The sequence below is a fragment of the Prionailurus bengalensis genome, chromosome B4, assembly GCF_016509475.1.
Source record: "Prionailurus bengalensis isolate Pbe53 chromosome B4, Fcat_Pben_1.1_paternal_pri, whole genome shotgun sequence".
Lineage (NCBI taxonomy): Eukaryota > Metazoa > Chordata > Mammalia > Carnivora > Felidae > Prionailurus > Prionailurus bengalensis.
Genome location: NC_057358.1, coordinates 93,425,408 through 93,451,960, shown reverse-complemented (window position 1 = coordinate 93,451,960; position 26,553 = coordinate 93,425,408). Strand labels below are relative to the sequence as shown.

Below are 26,553 nucleotides of genomic sequence, written 5' to 3'. Positions count from 1 at the left end.
TTTTTATAATTTTTTTAAACGTTTATTTATTACTGAGAGACAGAGTATGACAGAGCATGAACATGGGAGGGGCAGAGAGAGGGGGAGACACAGAATCCGAAGCAGGCTCCACGTTCCAAACTGTCAGCACAGAGCCCGACGCGGGGCTTGAACTTATGAACCATGAGATCATGACCTGAGCCAAAGTCAGTCACCCAACCAACTGAGCCACCCAGGCACCCCTTATAATCACTGGCATTTTTAAAAAGTGGTCATTAGAAACTCAACAATACCAAGTTGAGTCAGTCATTCAATTCACAATGAATAATAATTATAATACTGCTACTACCAGAGAAAAGTATCTTTCTGATAAATAATAAACTGATGGTGACAGTGCTTGTTTAAAGAAAACAAACAGGCAAGCTTAAAAGAACCAATTAAAACTCTTTTAATGCTATTTTTTTTAAAATTTTTTTTTTCAACGTTTATTTTATTTTTGGGACAGAGAGAGACAGAGCATGAATGGGGGAAGGGCAGAGAGAGAGGGAGACACAGAATCGGAAACAGGCTCCAGGCTCTGAGCCATCAGCCCAGAGCCCGACGCGGGGCTCGAACTCACGGACCGCAAGATCGTGACCTGTCTGAAGTCGGACGCTTAACCGACTGCGCCACCCAGGCGCCCCATTTTAATGCTATTTTTAAACCTTAGTAACTACTGTGCTTGTTCTGAAAAAGGGCTAAGAGGTATTATTGAAAATTACAAAATTAAACATACTGTTTTAAGTGCTTTACAGAACCATCAATGTAAATACTGACAATATTTACTCTAAAAATGTAAACATTGAAATTTTAAACATTTTACTCTATTGTCAAAGAGATATTTATCCTTATGCTAATTAGCATGCCAAAAAAGTCTACTTAGAAAGAAAAGATAAGTAGGGTGGCAAAGGAGTTAAGTTCTAAGTATTTTAAGGGGCATGCCAGCAGCAAAGGTTTGTATTCTGAAAAGCTGGCTGGTTTGTTTTATCTTCTTGTACTTCAGCAGAAAATACAGATTGAAACAAAAAGATACAAAGTAAAATTAGGGTACTTGATATTAGAAATTATTACAAATTCTAGTTGTCAGGTGTCATTGCCATGGACTGCCATCTGAAGAAATGGGAAGTGCAATTAAAACTATTTCATAATAATCTAAAAAATCTACACTGGAAGAAATTTTAAAACCTTCAAGCAGTTAAAGGCAACACCACAAGAAAATGATAAATGAAGACGTATCAGCAATGGGGAAGTAGGTCTTGGTCAAACTCTATGCCAAAAATTATGGTGCTACTGGTCAAACGTGAAACATTCTAGTTTGAGTTTCTAATACAGGTAATGGGATCTGGTTGATTTACATATGATTTTGTGGCATTCCTTGTAAATAATGGCATTTATTTGTAAAAATTAAATGCAGTGTGGAAGTTGAAAGCGAAGTTATGAATTGCTAATTAAAAAAATAATATGCTTATGTTAATCTGCATTTGAACCAAGCTTTAATCTGTTAACTCACCTATTATGTTAAGTCATAAATTAATAAGGGACTCTCAGATCCTCAATTTATTCAGGTGGTTAAACCGGTAAGAATGCTGTATATATGCAAAATGAATTCAGTGCTGTTAATAGTGCCACTTCTCACTTATACTTCTTCAGCAAAAAAATGTAATTTCTACAACAAGCAGGCACTTACACAATTATAAATATGAAGCATGATTCACATTACTTCTCTAATCATCTAAGATTACAAATGAAGAAAATTAAACACTAAGGAATCTACTCCTGAAATCGTTGCACTATTTGCTAATTTGGACGTAAATTTTAAAAAATAAAAAATAAGATTAAAAAACATGAAAATTAAATTGGTTTAATAAATAAATTGAATAAAAAATACTTGAAGTTAAAATTTGCATAAAAATTTAGGAGGGGGTAATTTTTGGGTATTGTATGTCATTTACATGTAAAGATTTCTAATTGTAATTACTTATACAGATTTCCTAAAATTTGTGTGACTTACAACCAACTCCTGATCAAGGAAACAGACTGATATATCTTAGACTTTGCTGCATTTCTTGCAAAACACTATTCACTAATTTAAAAGATTGTACCCAATGAGCCCTTTGAATAGATTAAGTTGTGTTTTCAACATAAGTTTCTACCATTTGGCTTTATTGTTTATTTACTTTTATTTAAAAAAATTTTTCTTTTTTTAGTGATTATTTGTTTTGAGAGAGAGAGAGAGATAGAGAGCAAGCAGGGGAGGGGCGGGGAGAGAGGGAGACAGAATCCCAAGCAGGCTCCGCATCGTCATCATGGAGTCTTGCGGGGCTTGAACCCACAAACTGTGAGATCACGGCTTGAGCCGAAATCAAGAGTTGGGCACTTTACAGACTAAGCCACCCAGGCACCTCCTGTTTATTACTTTTAAATCAACATCTCTGGCGGGGTAATATGCCAATTTATTTGTGGCTGGAGTTACACTTAGATTTGGGAAAGTCACAGAGATCTGTCTGGGATCCACTGGAGAGGTCATGGCTACAATGTCCCTTCCTCTGCTGGCGGGTGAAAATGGGATTTCTGTAGCAATCTAAATGTAGTTGGTATTATGAGGTACCATTATTCAATATGTACAAAATGCCCCTCAGTGATTTCCTTTCTCTGCTTTATACACAAAGATATTCATGATGCCCTCTCCTGCCCACTGCCCCCCACCATTTGTAGCAAGAATAATACACAGATCAGGATAGAATGTTCCTGACCAGCAAATACTCAGAATGCAATTCTGAGGAGGGTAGTGCCAAGGAAAACTTTTTGAAGTATTCTTGAACTATCTCAGTCCACAATCAGTTCCCCTTTCTGACAAGCTACACCAAATACTCTAGCACTTGATTATATACTATCTTGTACTGTCTTTTAAGAGGACAATTATAGAAAGGAACATCATCTTAAGGTTTAAGAAGTTTGGCTCTATTTAAAAAGTTATATAACTTGAGATAAACTACTTTATTCTCAATTTACAGTATCCTTGTTTGTAAAATGAGGGTAGAGGGAAGGGGGAAGAACGGAACACAGAGATGCCTTACATCAGCCAGGTAGGCATGTAAATGCTTGAAGCAGGAAGGTGTTAATGTTAGGAAATGGCGTGAGCAGAATGAATGCTTATACAGATGAAGTCATTCAAATTCTGAAAGTTGTGAATATTGTGGAAACCAACAAAATCTACTTAAGGTATGGAGATTTGGGTTCTGGTACTAGTTTTCTACTTCTGTACTAAATGATCTCTAAGGTCCCTTTCAATTCCAAAATGTATTGTTACATATACGGGGCTTTGAAGAATTATATACAGACAGAGCTTTTAAAAGTATCTTAATGTTATATTCCCTTTTTTAAAAAGTATTTTTTTTAATGTTTACTTAATTTTGAGAGAGAGCGTGAGTCGGGGAGGGGCAGAGAGCGTGCAAGACACAGAATCCAAAGCAGGCTCCAGGCTCTGAGTTGTCAGCACAGAGATCGACACTGGGCTCGAACTCACAAACGTGAGATCATGACTTGAGTCGAAGTTGGACGCTTAACTGACTGAGCCACCCAGGCACCCCTCCCTCTTCTTAATTATTATAAAATAAAGGGGCCAAAAACAATACAGGACAATGTACACATTCACAGGCTGCTCTCGGCTGGGAAAATCCATTACTACCACCAGGTACTCAACCAAGGCAAGATGCAAAGGCTTTCCGTATTTTCTTCTTAGTTCTGGCATCCTAGTCCAACATGTTTTGTGCAATTAAGATCTCCTTTTCAACTAATTTATGATTAGGGTATGGACATGAGGTTCTCTCTCACTCAGGGTGGTAAACATGGAATGTGGAAAGAAGGGAGCCCTAGAACTGACTACCTATGCAACTTACCAGAGGGTAGTTACTTATTCTAGGCTTGTCTTAATCTATAAAATACAGACAATAATATCAATTTTACAAACTTAATGGACAGATTAAACGTATATGGTCTATGAAAGTCTTAAGTGTTAATCATTACTATCATCAACGAGATGAAGAGTAGTTCCTCGTTATTTTGTCCCCAATTTGGTCTAGAAATATTTGTTAAATCAAGGAATGACTAAAGACTAATAATTCATTTCCAACAAAGGAAAGAACTATTTAGATCCTTTTTTTTTTAATCTTTATTTATTTTTGAGAGAGAGACAGCGTGTGAGCAGGGGAGGAGCAGAGAGAGAGAGGAAGACACAGAATATGAAGCAGGCTCTAGGCTCCAAGCTGTCAGCACAGAGCCCGACAAGGGGCTTGAACTCACGAACCGTGAGATCATGACCTGAGCCGAAGTCGGACGCTCAACCGACTGACCCACCCAGGTGCCCCAGGTCCTTTTTTTTTTTTTTTAAAAGAACTATTTAGATCCTTAAAAGACCACAAACAAGTTACCTTTTGTACATAAGTTGCCATTTAAGTTCACATTCTTGACAGACATCAAGAATCCCAACTGAGAATGAATTACACAAATCTTGAGAAAAATCAGTTCTTACACTTGCCGTGTAGGAATGTAATTCGAGTAGAAAAGAAAATGCTCTGGAGCAGGAAAAGTATTAAAAGCAACTTTTAGGTTCCAGAGACACCTGCTCTCAACCTCAATCTGATTTATTCTTTAAACCAATCTCATTAATAAATGTAAAAAGCAGGTTATGGTAAGAATCAAATCCTTGAAAAGTGGGAAGTGACATTTAAAAAGCTTTAATTCCTTGGGGTGCCGGGGTGGCTCAGTGTGTTGACTCTTGATTTTGGCTCAGGTCATGATCTCAGGGTCATGGGATCGAGCCCTGAATCGGGCTCTACGCTGAGCGTGAAGTTTGGGATTTTCTCTCTCCCTCTGCCTCTCTCCCTGGCTTGTGCTCTGTCTCTCTAAAAATAAAAAAATAAAAATAAAAAGCATAATTCTTTTCCGTTAAAATGTCATAGGGTCTCCAAATAGCTATAGTCAAATTAAAAATTTTCCAAAAACAATGGTTAACTCAAGCAATTCTATCCTCAAGTTATTTTGCTACAACACCCACCCCCAACCATCCATCTTGAAATTCTGTGATCTTAAATTATAAATAAAGGACTAAGTAAAAAACTTAACTACTGGTTCCTGAAGTCAAGTGACATTACTTCTCCCACTGAACACTTTCTGGAAGAGATGATATTTGATTTCTCCTTTCCGCCTCCAACTCCGAAAGAAGTATTTTAGCAGCTGAAGAGGACTGCTGTGTTCTCTTTGCACTCCTAAATAAATTTAACTAATTAAAATGTTAGGAGAACCTGGTATTAATCCATTGGACACAACGACAGAAATCAAAACTTCTGAGATTTAAAAATTATTTTTGGAGGTCCAAACACTACCTCTCATACTCTCTTTTAAAAATAAAACTAACAATGAACTACAAAATAAACAAAAATCCATTAAAATGAGTATTACTTATCATATTTACTTTCTGAGTTGTGTGCATCTCTCTTGAGGGGAAAATGGGAAATGTTTCTAATCTTATATTCTGCTGAGAAAGGTCTTCTCTGTGAATCAGTTTTAAATCTAGTTAAGTGCAGAATTTGTAAGCTACCCAACAATTTCACTGTTCTGACTGCATTTATAATACCTCAAGTAAGGAAAAAATTTTTCTCTTGCCCTTTTCATGGATTAATATTGCCAGTAAATAAAGCTTATTCCTACATATACTATGACATGCAATATAAGGTCATGGTTTCTAGTTTTATTACTGGAGTTATTACTATAGTTACCTTTCAGTTTAGTACTTGATCATTTCTCGGCCAAATCAAGAGAGCAAGGTAGTTAGGTGACAAAAAAAAAAAATGGAGATTCCAACATGTTTCGAAAAGAAGAAGAAATAATATGGGCTCAAGATGACCTGTTTGTTAGTTTCTATCAGATCCATCCCAACAGGTTGGATTTATGTAGAACTCTCCTCTGCTCCCAAGAGTTCTTTGGACACGACTTAAGAATCTACCTTGGGGCGCCTGGGTGGCTCAGTCGGTTGAGCGTCCTACTTCAGCTCAGGTCACGATCTCGCGGTCCGTGAGTTCGAGCCCCATGTCGGGCTCTGGGCTGATGGCTCAGAGCCTGGAGCCTGCTTCCCATTCTGTGTCTCCCTCTCTCTCTGCCCCGCACCGTTCATGCTCTCTCTCTGTCTCAAAAATAAATAAACGTTAAAAAAAGAAAAATTAAAAAAAAAAAAAAAAAAAAAGAATCTACCTGTCAGGGTTTTTTTTTTTTTCTTCTTTTTCTCATCAGATCTAGTAGTAAATTCTATAGGTTATACATAATGACTAAAAGATCTTCTGTGTCTCCCAAACATAATTTAGGTAAATATGGATAGAATTATGGATATTAACTTTACTATTTGTTATATATAATTTAGAATCTGATACACACACGCTTTATTTAACTATATCTTAATTAGGGAAAAAACCAGGAAAATATAAGAATTAAGAGCACAGATTTTACATCTGATTTCCTAAAATGCCAGTTCTAACTATTAGCTAAATGACCTTGGTCATGTTATTTAACCTCTCATTTAAATGAGAGGTTATGTGCCTCATTTCCTCATCTGAAAATGAGAATAACAGTATTTGCTTCATAAAGTTTTAAATATTCAAATGAAATGTGCAAATGTTAACAGATAGTAAGCAGTATTACTTGCTATTTTTAAAATCCCATCTACCTATTAACAGTGCTCAAAATTTGAAGCACCTACAGTACCTCAAAATCATACTATACTATAGGAACTTGTATATCTAGGGGAGTTGTCACTCTCTCTTATCCATCCCATTACCAAGTCTGATCCATTCTACCTTGGCATCTCTGAAATCAATTCCATTCTCTCCACTTCATTCCTTTATAAGAGCCCTCATTATTTCCTACAATGAAAAAGCGCGGGGGGGAGGGGTGGTGGATCCAAGAGGCAAACATGAAGAGAAAACATTAATATGTTGTACACTTGAATTTCAATGACCAGATTACAGATGTTAGTTTATTTTTAACTGTGAAGACAAAGAGGTAGGACAAGCTAGAAATCTGAGGGAAAAAAATATGACAACTACATTTTAGTGGCCTTTATACCCCAGAATAACTGTTGGTTTAGGACATTAAAATGTAGTGTTCGTGGGGCACCTACGTGGCTCAGTCAGTTGAACATCCGACTCTTGATTTCAACTCAGGTCATGATCCCAGGGTTGTGGGATTAAGCCCTGTGTTGGGCTCCGTGCTAAGCATCTAACATGCTTAAGATTCTCTCTCTCCCCCTCTGCCTCTGCTCTTGTGCTCTAAAATAAATAAAAAATAAATAAATAAAATAAAATACAATGTAGCGTTTGCACTGTTACCTCACAATCAAGCAGGGTCTACAGAACAAAGGGCTATGTGTACACAGAAGAGAATTCTCTGCCTATACAGACATGTCGAACAAGGCTCAAGAAAACTATATGGATATTTAAACCAGACCAGTGGATATTTTAAAGAAGTAGGGCAGTTCACTAGGCAATGAGGACATTCTGGGAAAAGGGATTATGAATGCATGGTGTGGAGGGAGGGAGGAGTGGATGGACAAGGAAGGGGACCCTCTTAGCTTGAGAGTTTGACCTGTATTCGACAAGAAACTGAGACAAAGAGTTTGCAAGTTGGGAAATGATATGACCATATCTGTGTTTCAGAAACTGAGTATTAGTTTTCTGAATTCTGGGAATTGGGTAAGAAGCTACCGCAGGTGAGAGATGGTGATCTAAGTTAGGGCAGTGAGAGAAGGAATCAAGAAACATGGTGACTGACTAGATGGGTGAGGAAAATGGGATGGGATACAGCATGATCAGACATGGATAGTGAGGCCATTAAACCAGATTGGGAGCCTAAGAACAGACTTGGTTCAGTAAGTATCTTATCTTTTACAATAGGTCTTAAAAGATGGCGGGGTAAAAACTGACAATGGTATAGACATGGTAGTAGAATTTATTACTAAAGAGATTAGGAAGAAGATGCTCAATGTATTCAAAAGGCTTCATGCATAGAACAGAACATTGATTTGTTTAGCAAGACTGTAAATGTACCATGTATAATGTTCCACTCAATATTCCTGGCTTATTAATTGAAATATATAATTCATTTAGATGACTACAAATCTCAATTTTAAGGCTTATAGTTTTAGTTAAGTCTTCATCAAATGATCTTTGATTTAATGAAGGCTTTTATCAATTTATGAACAGAAAAAATTAATACTGTACAAAACCAAAAGCCTTCCTAGGCTTAATGAGTATCTTGGGGCAAAATATTCAGTAACAAACGTGTGTTGTACAGTAAACCATAACATATAAAAATCATTTGCTCACAAAGTGTCAAATAGTGTCTTTACACTTGCTTCTTTTCCTCCTTATCTGAAGCCTTTTGTGACCAGGGCAGTAAATATCTTGCATCCTATTTTCTCATTTCTTTAGGATTAAACAAGTAAGTACTGCTATGGTGACACCACTGCCAGTGTTTACTTCACATTCTTTTATTAACATCTAGTCTAAAGGAAAATTTATCTATTAAAAATCAGCCAAAACTACTATAAGCAAAGTACAGATTCCTTCCTTCTTTTGTGAAAAGAACACCATTCTTTCTCAACTTCAACCTAAAATTTTCCATTTTCTTGTCTTCTCAAGTTTTTTCATTGCTCAAATCTGATCTTTACATTTCTATATAGGAATATAATGTTGGGATACATTTGCTCTAAAGGCACAAGTAACTTTTCTACAACAATGTGGTCCAAGATATAAGCTGGCAAGTCTCACAGACTGGCAAAAAGAACCATAAAAAGCTAAAACAACATCAGAGGATTCTATTCACATTCTTAAAACAAGAAAAAAAGAGGATAACAACCAAGCAAACTATTCCAGAAGAGCCTATTTTAGCCAACAGATTAGTCAAATTAAAGATGCTATTATTATTTCACATATAGCCCCAAGAGGTACAGTTAAAAAATTTAATAATTACAAAATGGGGGGGGGGGAAGGAAGGGAGGAAAAGGGGGAGAAACCAGGTCATTAATGTCCTTTTGGTATAAAGTATCGATATTTTGAATGGCTCTTTCCCAATAATACCACCAAGGCACAGTGCATGTCCCAGAATAGTTAAGCTACTATGGCTTAACTGCTGATAAAACTTGCAAAGATTTTTGGTAATTTTAAGTTATATACCTGCTATTAGAGAGATTTCAGCCATGGACTTCTCTGATTTATATACATGAGGACATACAAAAGCCAATTCCAGCAAAGGAATGACTAGGCACAGACTATCCTAGACATTTCTTTAGAAACAGTCTCTGCAGTGCAAATCTATAAGCAAAACTCAAACCACTGTAAAGGGAACTAAGAGGAAAATTTCAGGTCACCTCAGACTTTGCTTTATTTAATACAGTGCACTGAAATAAAGCATTAATCATCTGACAGATTATGCAATTTTAAATTAAAAAGTTGAGCAGCACCACTTTCTCATAAAGTCACCAATGATATGTCATACACAAATATATTTCTAAATAGATCAATTAAGCAAGTGCACTTTTGTATCTTCATTTGAACATTTAAAAATGTCTAATACTCAGAAACTTAAAAAATAAAAGCTGAAGTGCCCCCCAACACCTCCTCCCGCTAAGCCAATCACCTAGTTACCAGGCATTTACTACACTTCTTAGAAACTGTGCCAACAGTGATATGCAAAGGAGATGGCTACAGCATAAAGTGGAATCAGGGTTACCAAAAGTCCTGGTTTTAGCACTGTAAGTCTTGTGTCCCAGGAAATCCTTAGTTCTAAGCAAATCAAGATGGTTGTTCATCTTAGTAGGAATACATCTTCATATGAATTTGCTTTCTGTTATGTTTCACAATGTTAAAGATACGAGAAGCTTCTGGGTGGCTCAGTCAGTGGAGTGTCTGACTCGTGATTTCGGATCAGGTTATGATCCCAGGGTTGTGGGGTCAGGCTCCACCTGGAGCATGGTGCCTGCTTAGGATTCTCTCTCTCTCTCTTTTTCTCCCTCCCGCTCCTCTCCCCTGCTCGCACATGTGTGCACTCTCTCTTAAAAAAAAAAAAAAAAAAAAAAAAAAAAAGAAAAAGAAAAAAGAAAACAAAAGAAACTGCAAAGGCTTAGAAAACATCTTGCACAAACGTGGGGTACGACATAGCTTATCTTTTTCTGCAACAGAATCATACTCTTCTCTGAAATAAAATATGGAAATTAAAAACCAAATTGTGTGTGACACTATGCATAAGAGCCAAGTTGAGTGTTTATATGGTAACAGACAATATTCGTATAGCATTTACAATTTACTGTATATCTTGACACGAGTTTTCTCATTTGGATACAAGTCCAGGGACGTTTCTCATTAAGAAACACTGTCCCCTGCTTAATTAGGAGTACCTTTCATCTAATTAGTATTTGAATATGCCTTAAGTGAAAGTCACAATGAAGGTTACAAAGATGAACAAAACATACTTGGTCTCAGGAAGCTTACAATTTTGTAGGAAAAATGACATAAAATATGAAATATATCAAAAGAAACAAAAAATATTGTCAAAATCTGAAGACAGGTCAGGGAGAGATTTATGAAGAAGGAGGCAAATGACCAAACGGCACAGCACTTCAATAGGAAAGAACATACTAGAGAAAAGTGAAAGCAAAGGCACAGAAGGCAAAAAAATGTAGGAATATGAGTAGACTCCATAGAAAGCACAGTCTGAATGGATCTCAGAGTATAAATGGGAAAATAAAAACAGCAAGAAGGTCTACATACAGTTAACATAATATAGATCTCTGAGTTTGGTCAAGAACCTTGTCTCATTTTAAAGAAAAAAACATTTTAATGTTTGTTTATTTTTGAGAGAGAGAGGCAGAAAGATAGGGAGACACAGAATATGAAGCAGGCTCTAGGCTCTGAGCTGTCAACATGGCAGGGCCCTGATGCAGGGCCATGAAATCATACCCTAAGCCAAAGTGGGATGATTAACCAACTGAGCCACCCAGGTAGCCCTAGAAACCTTGTCTCATTTTTATAAGCAACAGTCCTAGACATTTTGAAGAGAAACACACCAATATTGAAAAAACTAGAGGTACTTTTTAAATGAATAAAAATAGTTCTAACAGAAGGCTGGACAATACATCTAGAAATGTTAAGCATTTTATTAAGATGATTTAAATACTGTCTACTTTTAAAATGCACCGGTTTGCAACAAAAACCTATAATGAGTTGATGAAAACTAAAATTAAGAGATCAGAAATAATGTACTGCGTGGAGGAAAGAAACTGCAAGAGACTGACAAAAAGTTAAGACAATCAGTAATTTCAGCTTCATTCTACAAGACTGTAGGAATACTATGTACCTACTATGTGCACAGAGTGCAGATACCAGATATACACATCAAGGCTATTTTTTATAACAGGATGTTAACTTTGATGCCATAGCATGTGATATCCAAAGCATACTGAGATTACTTTTTTTTTTTTAATTTTTTTTTTTCAACGTTTATTTATTTTTGGGACAGAGAGAGACAGAGCATGAACGGGGGAGGGGCAGAGAGAGGGAGACACAGAATCGGAAACAGGCTCCAGGCTCTGAGCCATCAGCCCAGAGCCTGACGCGGGGCTCGAACTCATGGACCGCGAGATCGTGACCTGGCTGAAGTCGGACGCTTAACCGACTGCGCCACCCAGGCGCCCCAAGATTACTTTTAGTTAATACCGCGACCACACAACATGGCACCACTTAGGGTATTTGCGTTAAGATCTCACTTATATTGACAAATGAGGCAGATTCCTAGGGCAGGCCATACTTTTCCTCAAGAAGCTGCTTTGGATCCATCCAAGTACATAATACTCAGTTATGACTTAAATATCTCATGGCCAGGGATCTAAGTGTGAAGTTAATTGCTGCATAACCAGCACTTAACAGTTGGAATACAGAATGCAATTATTTGTTGAATGAATCAAAACCAGTTTCTTGCCCTAGGGTCTGGCAAACTCCAGACCTGAGGTCAAAACCCATTTACTGTCTGTTTTTTTATAATTAAAGTTTTGTTGGAACACTGCCACGCAATTGCATACTGTCTATGGTTGCTCATACTACAATGGTAGAGTTGAATGGTTGTGACAGAGACTGTATGGTCCACAAAGGCTAAAAATTTATGATTTGGCACTTTACAGAAAAAGTTTGCTGATACCTGCTCTATAAGCTAGAAGTAAGGATAGATCTTGTCCACTAATTCACTGGTGGCCAACGGGTTTTAGCTCAAACAACAACTCAAAATATCCTGGAGTGCAGTGTTGAGAATGATTCTGAGACCAACTCCGGTCTCAAAGGGAAAGATTACAGTTCTTAATTATCAATCACTACTGTGGTTTAGGAGGAGAAATAGGGTTGTAACTCTAAAAACACTGAAAACTTCTGTTGCAGAATACTTTAAATAACTAGCACTGCTGTTTGATAGTTTACAAAGATGTATTAATTAGCCACAAAATAATATGCACACTCTCCCCCCCCAAAAAACGTGAAAGGAATCACTGAGAATGGTTTGCCTGAATGCTGAAGACTGTCTACCAAAAACAATGACTTTGGATTCTGGCATAGTTGCTGATGCTCATTTTTACAACATTCATTCATTCATCATTCATTCATTCATTCATTCATTCAATATTCATTCATTATTCACTTGGTCAACAGATTCAGTTGTTTAGAACCATTCCTAAGGATGACTAAACAGTGTTATCAGGGGAACCTATGGCAAGAAGATAAGCCCCCAACATACCCCAAAACTCAATCAAGCTTTAAAGATAAAATTGAAAAGGGCATGTTGGGTAAAGTACATTTTTACATTTGAAGCTAAATTAAATCTGCCCCCTTTGATTCTGGAAGTAGTTAATGGAGCAAACAGTTTAACATTAAAGGATTCATGCCACTGGAGCTCTGCAAAGTTTCCCTTTAGATTATTTTAGAAAATTCCTTTGTTGGGGCGCTAAGTGGCTCAGTTAAGCATCCAATGTCGGCTCAGGTCATGATCTCACGGCTTGTGAGTTCGAGCCCCACATCGGGCTCTGTGTGGACAGCTCACAGCCTGGATCCTGCGTCTTCCTCTCTCTCTCTCTGCCCTACCCCCACGTGTGTGCGCGCAAGCTCTCTCTCTCAAAAATAAATATTAAAAAAGAAAATAAAATTCCTTTGTTTGCTGGACCTACCACAAGTACTTGCACCCTAGCTATAAAGGAGGCTGGGAAAACTAGTCTCCAGCATTTTTATTTCCTACAAAGCAAGTTTGTTAAACAGGACTTATTTAGATCTGTGTCTTTTCAGACACTGGTCTCTCTTAAGGTAAACGTGAACACACACATCTGTGTATCTATAAAAGACATTTTAAGGCAGATATTATATTTCTGTTAGATGTACTCTGGCCCATATGGGCCACACCCCAGAACGAAAGGAAGTAAGGAGCCATGCATGGGATATGGGAAGAGGTAACAAAACCACTGTGGGGAATGGTGACAAGGAGGGTCTCAAGATCAGATCAAATTTAAATCTGTAGACCCAGAAGCCTACAAGAGCTAAGTGATATTACAGCAGTGGTTATCATATTGATGACCTCTCATCATAGTAGGGATTTTAAGTGTTTGTGTGTGAGCGCGCATAAGTCTTTAAAAGCACTTCTGAAAGACTCTGATAAAACCTCCTTGTTCTTCCTAAAGTCTCTAAGACCTACATTCCTAGCAAAGAAAGGTCAGTTCACCACAGACTGTCTTACTCATCTTTTTGCCTTCAAATAACTGTCCCCCAATTTAGTAAAGAAAAAGAGGGTCTCTCTGTTCCTCAGGTCTCCAGAAATCAGATTCTTCAGCAATTTAAATAACTTGCTCTCAATGTCTTAACTTTCACAAATCACAGAAAAAGAGAAAACAACCACTGCAAAGAGATGACCATTATTGGGGGTAAGAAAGCTAATGATGTATTTTTCTGTTCCTAGGTGAAGTCACATCTTCTCCAAGTTTGCTGATTTGTCATTTCAGAATTTAATACTAACACCAAAGATGCTTAATAAAGTCTTCTGAACAGGTTGCAGAATCAGATAACTACAACCACAGAGACATCCCTATTTGTTAGATAAAATATCTGCTTTCATATATTTCAAGCAAATGCTACACTAAGTACAGTTTATGAGCTGCTAGGGTAGAGGTAAAAGAAATCAGAAGTGAGGTGCTTTAGTACTAGCAGGTAAATTAGAATTTAAGTTAAGGGTAGATTCCAGAACAAACCAAACCTGTCTTCATAAATGGAAGAACATCACGACTATTTCTTTTAATATAAACACTCAAATTTTACAAAACACCACCATCTATAAGGATGGGGGAACATTTTTTTTAAAACATAATTTTATAATCTGTTTCAACATAAGGCTGAATTCAGAAACAGAATTAGTGTCTTCCATGAAAGAAGGAATAAATGACTGCAAAAAATATTTTATTTCATTGTACTGTTAACCTCCTAACTAGGATTAAATGACAAAGCTTAATGTGACTGCCCTCAAATGCATTTGAAACCATAAGAGGAATGCCATGATTTAGACTGTGGGTTCATAATTTGCATGACTAAATTACATTCTAAATGAAATTTCAAGCCCAGGACATTCCTAATGGAAAATTCCCTAGTAAACCTGCCAAAAGTTCAGAGGAGAAAAATTAACCAACTAACAAAAAAAACAGTGGAAGCAGAGGTACTTCCCATAGTTTTCTCTTGTAATTTTAGTATCTCAATCTAAGTAAGCAGCAGTTTATGCTAGCTGCTTCATGCCAACACTGGTTTATGCAACTAATTGTTTTATGAAGTTATTTTTAACTAATTTAAGTTCTTCCTTTTACACTTTGCCATGGTCAGTTTGTTCAAAGATGCTCTCAGTTATTGAGTAAAATAAAGTCCATTTAGAAAAATAAAATGCATGCCACACTTTGGAAGCCACAAATAATGCTTGTATTTGGCTTTCTCATACATTACTCACTTACTTGCATAATTAGTAGGTCAGTAAGTTTTTGTTTTTTTTTTTTTTTTTTTTTTTAAAGTAGCTTCAGAACTTGCCTGTCTTGGCAATTCTGAGAAATAGAAGTCAGTATCCAAAAAATAGCATATACATGTTTGCATTCTTGGACATTCGTATATACCAAATGAATGGAGAAAAGCAATGAGAACCAAAGTGTGGGTGTTAATTAGGTTGTTAGAATAAGGAGTGCACATGGGGAAACCACAAAAAGTATGCAGGGACTTTCTGTAATCAATTCTGAGTTCCAAAGAAGCATCTTCAGATATTTCCTTCTTTCCTTGTCAAAAACAAGTGATTCCATCAAGGATTTCTATTTTTTATATGTTTATGTATTTTGAGAGAAAGAGTATGTGTGTAAGAGAGCATGCATGCATGGGCAAGGCGGGGGAGAGGAGAGAGAGAATCCCAAGCAAGCTCCACACTGCCAGTGCAGAGCCCAACTCAGGACTCAATCCCAAGAACTGTGAGATCATGACCTGAGTTGAAGTCAAGGATTGGATGCTTAACCGACTGATCCACCCAGGCACCCCCCCCTCCCCCGCTCCCGATCAAGGATTTTTAGAGATCAAGTCAGCCCTATATAGTATTCCTATTCCAACCTCCTATTGTACTCTTACTTCACAATTAAATGTATCATGTAATTTTTAGAAACCTTATGAACTGGGAGACAAACTACATGATATCTTAAAAGACTTTAAAAATCTACTAAGAAATTGTGGCTAATATATGAGCTGTCAATCATTAAACATTTTAAAAAACCACTTATTATGTTCCAGGCACCAATATACACAAATGAATCTTCACTATTTCCAAACATTTAACTGGATTCTAAGGAATTAGGTGGTTTTCCCATTCCTTAAGAGACTCATCACCCTAAACAGGGCATTCCAGCCTGAATCTGTGTCGAAAAGAATTGCTTGGCAGAGACTGTTTCTAAGCTAATGTTTTCAGACCCTGATGTCCTCCCCAAAGACACAAAGTAATAAAGAGTAAAGTCTTTCTAACAATTTTAGATCCATTTTTCATAGAAGATATAATTTTTTTACAGAGCAAAACCTCACCTAAGTACTACCATGAGGCTATTTAAAGTTTTTATTCATCCTATTCAGTGTGACTATTCATGTTTCACTTTAGAAATATTAAGAGTTTGAATACTCTTACTAATATTCAAAACAAATCTTTCCACAAAATTCTGAATTCCAAAACACCTGGGACCAAGAATTCTAAGTGAGGGATTCTGGGCCTATAATTCATTTCATAAACATCTATGATAGCAAAACACTTCTTTGAAAAACTTTGCATTTTCTAATTCCCGTATTGTTGCCTACCCTGATTCACTGATGGTCTAAACCTTACGTTCTCTCTTGATATCATGTATAGATCATACCCACCTCATTTTTTAGGTCTTTTTGTACTACTAGAGCCTAAGATTCTTCACTATTCCTCTGACTCTATAACCATTCATCTCTATCCCTCATTTGGGTATCAATTATTATTATTTTGAACTGCTATTTAAATTTCAGATTAACTTTTCATGTCTTTGCTAAAACCTTTTGTGCATAATTACGTGATTTAATTCTAACATACAGTAACTGAGAACAACTAGCTCTCAATAACATGCAGTCAGATGAATGAGTCCTCAAGGGACAGATGCCCTAAATAATGAAGAATTATAGTTGGAAACAGATATAACACTTAAAAAAATTAGCGTAAATGGCCGATGATGGGAACTGATAAACTATGGAATACTTTATGTATTTTTCTCATTAAAATAAAAAATTGTTGAGCACTATGTGCCAGTTACTGGGCTAACCATTTGAGATTGTGGTGGCAAAGTGACATGGTATTCCTGGCCTCCTGAAACAGTTTAGAGGGCAAGAGAGAATAAGTGGATAAATGTTACTGATTATGATAAGAGCTATGACGACAATAAAGGGGATACTCCTTTACATAAGGTGATCAAGAGAAACTTCCCTGTAAATGTACAGCTGAGTTAAGATATAATGTTAACACTGAGTCAGAACTGCAGAGAGCTGGAGAAAGATCACACTAGAGAGTAGCTGTAAACCCCAAATCTCAAAAGATGGTAAAGGGCTTGTTGGGTCAAGATCAGAAAGAAGTTCAGTATGGATAGAGCTTTGTTAACAATGGAGAAGAGATAAAGTTGTGAAATAAGCAAGAACTGGGTCTGGTTTCTATTTTAAGACCTGGGGGGGGGGGGGGGAATTGGGACTGGAGGATACTACATGATCTGATTTACATTTTTTTTTTTTAATTCTAGGTGGAGACTGAGCTAGATGAAGACAAGAACTGAAACAAGTTAGGAAGCTCCTGTAGGAGTCAAACAAGAGAGGACTGGCTTAAACAAGAGTAATACCACAGAAACACAGGATTTTAGCGCTCAAAAAGACCTAAACAGCCATTTAATCAAACTTGCTTTATGGAAAGATAAGTCCTAAGAGAGAAGTTAACTTGTTCAAGGTTTTACAGCTAGTGCCAGAGAGAAGCCTGAGACACTTAGGTCAAAATTATAATCACTAAGCTATGCTACTTAACAGCCTGGAATCAAAGGTCTAGCAACTACTGAAAACTAGCACATGATTCCTCAAATTTACCCCTCAAGCTTCAAGTCATCAGCTAAAACTTATGCGAAAAGTAAGTGTTCAATTTGAGCACCTGAAGGTTCAGAGGAAAGTACACAAAGGGTCTGTCTGTTGAGGAATAAAAGTACTCTCAGCTCACACTGCTTAGTGATGGAACTTTTACTTTAAACCCCACAATCTCAGATAGGTAATATTAATTTATCTTCTACCTAGGACCCTTTCTTTGGTAGATAAGATGGATCAATCACTAAAACATCACAAATGCTTTTCAAAGTGTTTATCATTCCTGTTCAATCAGAACTCTAAAGTGAATGCAGTTAACAGTAGTCTTGCTCATTAGAAAGAGAACGTCTTAATCATCTTCCTTACTCTTTTCTGCACTATTTCCTGCCCTTCTACCTCTTCACTGCCTATTATCACCATCATCACTTTCATGTCAACAGAAAAATGTTATGAATGCTCTTCTGTCCTTAAAAGCTTGCACATCCTGTCTTCTCTTTGTTGAAGATGATGAAGGTGACAGGACTTTTGAAAGAAAAAAAAGTATAAAAAAATCTAAAATAGAGAAAATTTCATACAAATTTTTTTTCAGCTAGCAACTAAAACTGCATAAGCAATAGCCAGTGCTATTAATTGTGATTAATTTGGGTGTCCTGAACCTAAACTATAATCTCAGTATGTTCCTTAGTTCAGAACAGCTGACCAGGTGATTGTTTAATATAGAGAGAACTAAAGCTTCCTATTAAATTCCCTCCCCCTCACTGTGGAATTAGCTTTTGTAGGCAGGAGTTCTATAATGCTTACTCCTCAAAGCTACCCCAAAGTTAGCATTTTTACACTTACTCCTCTACACCACTCCACGCCTCTGCCTCTTCCTCTTCTGTCAACGCTGTTCTTTCAAACAGTGGAACTCAGACTCACTACTCTTCACAGAACACATCCATTTTATTATCTCTAGGGAAATAACTGGCACTAAATTTCTAAGAAATTAAGTACAGTATAAGCTACAACTTACCCACCTTCTTTCATAATCTGAAACTTATTACTTGAACTGAATGCAGATTAGCCTAAAACCCCTTTAAAATTTGGAACTGGGGTGCCTGGGTGACTCAGTCGGTTAAGTGTGTCTGACTCTTAGTTTTTGCTCAGGTCATAATCTCCCCGTTTGTGAATTCGAGCCCCACATCATGCTCTGTGCTGACAGTGCAGAGCTGCTTGGGACTCTCTCTCTCCCTCTCTCTCAAAAATAAATAAACTTTACAGTAAATTAAAAAAATAAAAGATTTGGAGCTGTTCTATGACATGAAGTTTATAAAAATCCTTAACAAGGATTGCTACAACTGTTCCTAAACAAGCATGAAAGAAGAACTTTCTCTCAGAAGAACTTACATTTGTTTTAAAGGTATCTACTAAAGGGGCTCTTGGGTGGTTCAGTCGGTTGAGCATCTGAGTCTTGATTTTGGCTCAGGTCATGATCCCAGGGCCGTGGGATCTGCATTTGGGTCTATGCTAAGTGTGGAGCCTGATAAAGACTCTCTCTCCCCCTCTTACCTTCCCCACTTTGTGCATGCTAAAATTTAAAAAATATATACATTTTAAGATGTATCCACTAAAGGTAGACAACACAGCAAATTCTCAGGTCAAAGAGACATTATTAAACTTGAAATGAGAAGAAAATTGATAGCTTTACTACAGGAAAGCTACTAAATATTCTAAAATCATGAAAGTCAACTATTAAAAAAACTACCTTAAGGTTATGTCAGAATTTGGGCACACGTACAATCTATGTATAGATGAATTACCAGGTGTACAAAACAAATATTAAAACCAAGAAATAGGCTTAAATTAATAATCAGCTAATCTGTTACTATGATCAAAAGTTGAATGGAATGCTCAAGAAGCCTATTAAAAAAGTCAACCTAAAATGACTACATATTAATAAGAGATTTCAAGATGAAGCACATGAAAACATGGCTTCACATTTATCTATGGTTCCTATTCTTACATTCCCCTCCAACATAAATCAAAGATGGTAAACACTGAGAACAAAGCATGGAAAAATGAGTGTACAAAAAGGTGAATAATAACCACACAGCCGGAAACATTTAGTAGCCTTAAATGTCGATATTCTCTTTTGATACTACACCAAAACTTGACAACTGGTTGCAATATACTGGAACGGAAACCTTACCAAAAAACTTTAGATCTGCCGGAATATTAAAACCCATTGGTTTAATGGAAGGATTTCTTACCCATGCATGATTTTGTAACATCATGCATTGGTCACTTAGAAAACACTTGTACAGAGTTATGCGGATCTTCAAATGTTGACACATTATATATTCTTTTTAAAAAACTATCTTCTTTAACATCACTAATATCATCAGAAAATTTTTTCTAAATATTGGGAAGCTGTCAAGAGCACAGTGGCTGATATAAATTTTCCAAAATTCTGATTTTCACTTGAAAACTGGAACTTTATCATTGACCATAAATACTGTTGATCCTTTCCTTAAAGCAACAGGCTCATTTTGTTTATTATGGAGAAAATGTCTCCCCAGTACCCAAGTCTGAATAACTGTAGTTTTTCAGGGATTCTTTAAAGTAAAAATGGTATTCATGAAAAAGTGGCTGGTTCAGCTTGCAACTCAAATTACACAAATGCAACTGTTATATCTTCAATATGCCAGCAAAAACAGTGTTTCAAGCAATCTTTTCATTCTGTCATAGTATATTGAAATAATATGTACAAGAGCCAAGATTTGATTAAAAAACAAAAAAACAATTTTTTTTTTGTTTTTTTTACTTCTTCATCAAGTGCATTTAGGTGAGTGAAGTTTTTTGTTTCTGGTTTTTGTTTTTTTGTGCATGGCAGTGAAGAATACAATGACTATGAATACAGCGTGGTGCTCTGACTTGACTGGTTCTAAGGTGCCCTAAATTTTACCCACCACTGCTTTCGTACCATTGGTACACATGTCAACGCAGTAAAAAAGGTAAAGAACATCTCAGTATTATTGTAAAATCAGTTTTGTATGTGCAGACTCCTGAAAATGTTCACGCAACCCCAAGGATTCTTTGGAGCATACTTTGAAAACCACTGAGCTAGACAATTTGTTATGCTGTTCACAATCACAATGATTTTGTCTTAGTCCTTATTCATACATTAATAACAGTCTTAAAAATCAACTTCAGCTGGAAGAAGCAACGCTACAGAGGAATAAAAGTTTTATAGAACAAGAACTAATACGACATTAGTATAGTCTCTATAATAATTTATGGATAATACTCCACTTAATCCTCAACAACCCAAGGGATGCCTGGGTGGCTCAGTGGGTTAAGCATCTGACTCAAGTCATGATCTCACAGTTGTGAGATCAAGCCGTGTGTTGGGCTCCAAGCCCTCTTCCCTGCCCCTCATCGGTGTGTGCACTATCTTAAAAAAAAAAAAAAAATCCTCAACAACTCTAATATATGTTATTTTTCTCACTGAGGAACCACGAGTAGGAAAACTTCGGAAAGGGAAGTACAAATTTTGCCTAAAACTTCATTGTACTGGTGGAATTATAAGTGATATTGTCTTCTTTGTATTCTTCTGCGTTCTAGAACACTTTAACAAGAAAATTAAAAAGACAAACATTTAAAAATGCAGCCAATCTTACCAATACAAACCCAGTGCAATTTCAAGTTGAAGAATTTCAAGAGCAGAAGAAAATACACACATATTTGTGTACTTCATCCCTATCCTTATTATTTGTACAGTATAGAATTCAAGATTACCAAAGGATTCCTCAGTTTTGTTATCAAGTAACTTAAACATAACTTATAAATCTTAGAAGTAGCAGCTATAACTTTGTTAGCATAAAATAGTAATATTCTCACTGCAACCTTAAAACACAAGGTAACAGTTGGATGCAATATGCATACCATTTTGACACCAAAAACCTATTAATTAAACAGTTTATATTTACAGTTTTTATTTTATCGATATCCTCAGTTCCATTAACTTTCAGAAAGTCTCCCAATTTTTTTAGAATAAAGTGACTTGGAAAAATATATTCCAATGTATAAACTTTAGAAGTATAAATTTTAGAAGACACAGATAATTAGAACTTTATTTTACATAACATTTTCCATTTCCTTTCCAGAAGCCTTTGCCAAAAACTGCTATTACATGGACAAAACAGATTTTCTTTCATCTTTTTTTCTCTTCCCACAAAGCAGAGGAAAGCAACAGGTAATCTACCAGTGAGGCCATCAGTTCTGTGTATGTTTTCAAGAAAAAGTTATTTAATGAAATGCTAAGTTTTGAATAAGAAAAAATGTCTATTTTATTAAAAGTACATATTTACTGAAATAAATTTTCAGAGCAACTACTGAAAAATTCAGCAAGATCTATAATGTAGTGAAGGTGCTGATTTCAAGTCAATAATTTAAAGCAATCAAAATTATTTATAACTGTTTTTAAATAGATGTTCTCTTCCTTTAATATCTTTATTGAGTCTATCTGTACAACAGTTAAAAACATTCAATTCCTCACCACTGGAAAAAACTACCTAGCAAATTATCTCATAAGATCAGAATCCCGTTTAAATTTAAAAGGTCTCACTGGTTACATACATAAAATATATAAGGTATATAAAGGAGCTTATCTACAAAATTATAAAATAGCGTAACTATAAGAGTAAGCTTTAGAAGCCAGGTCAATGTAAAAATCCAGAATCAGAACATTAATTACTCTCTGTGGTTAGAAAGACTAAGATTCTTAATTTAAAAGTAAACATATTTCTAGTACTCAAGTACCTCAAATACAAATAATTTTAATCATAGTTATATTCCAGATACTGTTCTGTATAATAAAAACCAGATGGAAATTCTGCAATTCATGTTGCAAGTATTTTTTCTTTTGGTAATTTAAATATTATTTAAAACCTGGTACATTTCCCTAAATGTTCATTTCTTTCTTTTATAAATTTAAGGTTCCTTAGAAACAGTTTAAAAATTCTTGATCCTGTGTTAATGCAGAACAAAAATTCTTTTTAAATTGCTACTGAAATAATAATCACTTGCTGTATACCCTAATTTGACTAACATCAGGAATAAACACATCAAAGTAGCAAGTATGGAATACTGGTATTTCTTTTTGTTTGTGGCACATTTTAAAAAGTGATTTTAATTCTTTAAAGGCAGCACAAAAATGGTTCTTCTTTAAATGTCTTTAAAATAGAAATTCCATGGGGTACCTGGATGGCTCAGTCCGTTAAGTGTCCAACTGTCAATTTCAGCTCAGATCATGATTTTATGGTTTGTAACATCAAGCCCCACATCACTCCATGCTGAGCATGGAGCCTGCTGGGAATTCTCTGTCTGTCCCCTGCCACCCCCCATGGTCCAGGTGCATGCTCTCTCCTCCCACCCCCACCCCCAAAAAGAGAAATTCTATGGAAAAGGGATTGGTCTTAAAATCCAGTGTTCAACTAGGCTCAAAGTATAGCAAGCCAGTCTTTATTGCAAATGGATAAATTCATTCTATTTTTTTGTAGCTACTGCTTCCAATGTATTCATGAGATTTCCAAAGAATTAATAAACTAAAGACTTAAGTTCTCAAATGGTAATTAGTACCTTTTGATACTACTGCAAAATATCTAAGAACACTGAAAAATATTTGGCTTCAGCCCAAGTGTTTCAGCACATGGTACTCCTGTTTATTGAAAAATTTGTTCAATGTTATAATGAATCATTGCATCAGCCAAAATATCTGTTCCTTAACTTTTTCTAAAAGAAATTTAACTTAAAAAGGCTAATAGTAAAAACTTCAGCCTAATCTCTTAGACTATGGAGTCCTCAAAAATGGTAAGAGGGGAAAGATAATCAAGGCACATATTTAGTCACAACTTTATGTGGTCTTACAAAGTTTAAGATAAATCTTTATCAAGTTTTCTCTAGACTGAACATGTGACATCACGGTCATAACAAAAAAAGAGCACTTTTGAATATTTAGTTCACAAAGACTAAACTATTCCTGGTGTGTCAAATTTAGACAGCACAGATCAATACCCACCGTCTTTATATATACACATATACACGGGAACATGTTATTGTAAGTCTAGGAAAATGACACATGTGTATCAATAAGATCTTGGTAGTATTCAGTAATAAAATTACCTATTTAAAATCACACATTTGGGAAAAAACTAAATATCTGTGTAAAACAGTGAGATTTTCTTTGTATCCAGATCTAGTTCACACATTAATTTTACTCCCCTAACAGATATTTATCAAATACCTACAACAAAAGTCAAAACTGAACGAGCAATTTCTCATCCCAATCTCAGACTTTCTACTTAAAACAACATGTATAATTAGTTACCATGTTATCAATCTCTGCATAGGCCTTCTACCAGTCTTGAATTACATTGAAGATACACTTAATATGATATTTATGTACATGATCAAAGTTTTAGGATTAATTCTTCATTACAACTCAATAGATGCCCCTTAGCATGGAGGCTTACTTTCCTTTCATATAGCAAAGAGAAATGTTGGAATTTTATAGTTAAGGATTATCTTGAGGATAAAATGAAAATCAGTTTGTAAAATTAAAAGGATCCCAAAGCCAATGTGTTAATGTTTATTTCTGAAGGAAGACAAAGTGCTCTCCAAATAGTCTCTCTTTAATGTTTACTACAATTAATTTTTCTACCTAAATGCTAAACCCTTATGTGCAAAGGCAAGGTTCTCAGAACTAAGATTATAACGGGGAATGAAATGGATCAGTTCCTCCCCTCATTATGCTTACATTTAACAAACTGGTATTATCTATGTGCAATGTACCAAGTACATGTGCAATGTACGTGCTTTGGGGCATACAAAGAAGACATCCTGTCCTTGGACTTTACAATTTAGAGTAATAGGTAACAAAAATCATACGAATAATGACAACAGAACAGTAGCAGAATGTTGGAAGTGATAGTTGTCATAGCAAGAGAGGACTTTCCTGGAATGGAGCAGGGGGTATTACGGAGAGAATGCAAAAGACAGAGCAATTATTTTCATGCCCCCATCACATTTTTTAAATTAAGCCAGTGTATTATTGGGCTCTTCAGTTGTATTGATAACTCGAACATTAAAACAAAACTGGCTACAGGTGTTTTAAAGATCTGCTCTGGGGCTTCCTCAGATAAGACAACATCACAATTTATTGTGAATGCCAAACAAGAAAATCCAAGTGAAAACACTTGGTGCAGTGCAGAGTTTAAAAGCAAAGACGGGCTCAAATAAGACACTCATTCAGGGTTCTGTGTCCTTAAAGTTATGTAGCCTCCTTGACTGTCAATTTCCTCTCCTAAAATCTGGAAATGAAACTACCCAAGTGGTTCTTCCACAATTTGACTAAGGTACCAATCGTTTTGTGTATGATTACTATCCTGTAAAAATGTAATTCACTATAAAAATACTTTATTTCTTCTTCCAGTTTCTCTATTACATACTGTCCTAAAAGCCCGCAAGGCCACTAACTAATCCTATCTTTTCTAGGCCTCAGTTTCCTCCTCCATAAAATGAGAGGGTGAGACTGGATGACCTAAATAGTCCCTTCCGGCTCTTAAAAAGTCCCATGACTCCGTTATGACTCAAATACTATTCAAGAGTCAGCTTTCAGAAGTGATAGGACTTTGAAGTTAAATGAACATCTCCCTTCTTTTATGTTACTTCTTGCTAAGATAAGATTTTGTTGAGCAAGTCTAAACAGCTTTCCAATTACAAAAAAGTCAAAAATTTACAAGTTAGAAGCTTTAAGTTGTAAGCACTCGATATATATTAGATGCTACCAGCAAAACAAAAATCCAATTAGACTGAATTAATTTTAAAATCACGATGTTCATTTAGTGTCAACTTCTACCCCGTTAAAAATGTAATTTCCCGTTACTGTAATACAGAACTGCTTATGTTCCTTCCAAACAAGAGTTGCAGGGCAAAAATGCTTTGCTAAACTAATAAATGTGTGGGGCGGGCGGGGGGGGGGGTGGCGGCGAAGGGGAAGCAAATCTTGTACTTAAACTCGCAAGGATGATCTTTTCTCCAAAAGCCATCAGTTCTTTTCAGAAGAAAAATCCAAATGGCCCAGTTAACTGGGGACAGTTTTAAATAAAATTCATGGTGCTGACAGTTTTAAGATTAGACACATCGAGATGGCGAAAAAGAGAAGACGACAAACTTCCTGGATTTTGTCTCCCTCGGTAAGAGAAAAGAGATTTCCTCTTGCTGACGAAAGGAAAGGCCCCTTTAACAGTTTTTCCCTACGCGGTGGCTGCTGCCAGACTAGGTGGGGCTCCCTCCGCTGCCTTCCTCCTGCCACTTCCCGCAACAAATGGAGCAAACCAGTCCCGTTTCAGGCAAACTTTTTCCCTGTCAGGCTGGAGCCTGCAGGGCGCCGGGGAGTGGTTTCCCCGAACGCTCCCCGTCCTGGATCGGGGCTGGGGGAAGCTGGGTCTTCTCAAAGGACAACTTTCTGGTTTCCGTTCTAACTTCCACCCACACCCAGGAGGGCACAGGGGTGGCCAGCGAAGGGGCTCCGGCGCGGGGTACTAGTGTTCCGGGGAGCCCGGCGGGGGACGGCGGGCAGCGGGAGAGGCTGCGGCGGCCGCGGGCAGGAGGGAGCGAGCGGGTGGGGGGGGGGGGTCCTCGGGCTCTCACTTCCTCCGCCATATTTCAGACATTTGACCCCTTCCGCAAAGCGCGCTGTTCCCCGGCGGCGGCGGCGGCGGCTCGTCCCCGCCGGCCCGGGAGGCAGCGCGTTCGCCGGCCGGACGCCGGGCCCTCGCACCACCTGCCG

At 36.7% G+C, this 26,553-nt stretch overlaps 1 protein-coding gene across 1 annotated transcript in view; it reads right to left on the bottom strand.

The window, feature by feature from the left end:
- The window catches only part of RAP1B (RAP1B, member of RAS oncogene family), a 45,286-nt gene that overhangs the window by 18,336 nt on the left and 397 nt on the right, over positions 1-26,553 (bottom strand). The gene's annotated exons all lie outside the window — the stretch shown is intronic.